This window comes from Mus caroli, chromosome 11, assembly GCF_900094665.2.
Source record: "Mus caroli chromosome 11, CAROLI_EIJ_v1.1, whole genome shotgun sequence".
Lineage (NCBI taxonomy): Eukaryota > Metazoa > Chordata > Mammalia > Rodentia > Muridae > Mus > Mus caroli.
The window spans coordinates 84,344,776-84,345,764 of record NC_034580.1 but is presented as its reverse complement, the minus strand read 5'-3'; the positions used below and the strand labels follow the sequence as shown (position 1 = coordinate 84,345,764).

The 989-nt window shown below is 47.5% G+C and overlaps 1 protein-coding gene across 1 annotated transcript in view; it reads right to left on the bottom strand.

Annotated features, from left to right (window-relative positions):
• Positions 1-869: 869 nt before the first annotated feature.
• C11H17orf67 (chromosome 11 C17orf67 homolog) overlaps positions 870-989 on the bottom strand; it is a 17,332-nt gene continuing 17,212 nt past the window's right edge. Inside the window, exon 4 of the mRNA XM_021175432.2 lies at positions 870-904. The gene's annotated coding sequence lies outside the window, so the exon portion shown is untranslated. The remainder of the gene's footprint in view (positions 905-989) is intronic.

The window sequence follows — 989 nt, the reverse complement described above, 5'->3', positions numbered from 1 at the left end:
TCATTTATTCCGTGTGCATGCCTATCCTATCTGTGCACATGAGTGGGAGTATGCATGCCACAGGATGCTTGTGCAAGATGAGGGATGATCTACAGGTGTCCATTCTTTTTCCCCATGTAGGTCCTGGGGATCAGACTCAGGTCATCAGGCTGAGCAGCAGGCACACTTACCCACCACCTCACCGGGCCCATTCATAGACTGAAGAAGAGGATAGGGGCTGGAGAGATGGCTCAGTAATTAGGAGCACCTCCAGCTCTTGCAGAGGACCCAGGTTCAGTTCTCAATGTATACACACACACACACACACACACACACACACGGTGGCTCATAATTATCTATTACCCCCGTTCTTGGGGGTTAACATCCTCTTTCTGGTGTCCCCCAGTACATGGTGTACATACAGTCAAACACTCATACACATAAACTAAAGATAAATTAGTCTTAAAAAATAAAGATTAGTATGCTATCTGGACCTGGGTTTACAAAGATGAGCAAGGGAAGGCACTCTCCAGTACTCTCCTCATAGGAAAGAGATGCACAGAAAGACTAAGCACCAGCCTTTATTAGTTCAGCAAAGAAAGGAAAATGCAGATGACCCAAAACTCAGCAGCCCCACGTGAGGCACTTTCCTCTTCTAAGGAAGGACTGGGTTCTGCCTACACTTGTGAACTGGCAGGAAGGCCGTCAGGAGCTTCAAGCCGTTAGTTTTCACAATGTAAGCGGGTTAGTAAAATGGAGCAGAATACATGTTCATCATTTCTCCCCAAGGCAACTTCCGGCCTGCTCACTAAGGGCCACGGGTTCTTGAGGTCAGAAGGCATTGTTTCTAAGGCTTCAGATTAAATAGAAGATAAGCTTCTCTCTGCCCCAGCAGTCTCTGGATCACTGCCTGTCAGCGTGCTTGCTGGAAAAGAAAGGAATGAGAAAATAATGTTAGAATAATGGTGGTGGTGGTGGTGGTGGTGGTGGTGGTGGTGGTGGTGGTGGTG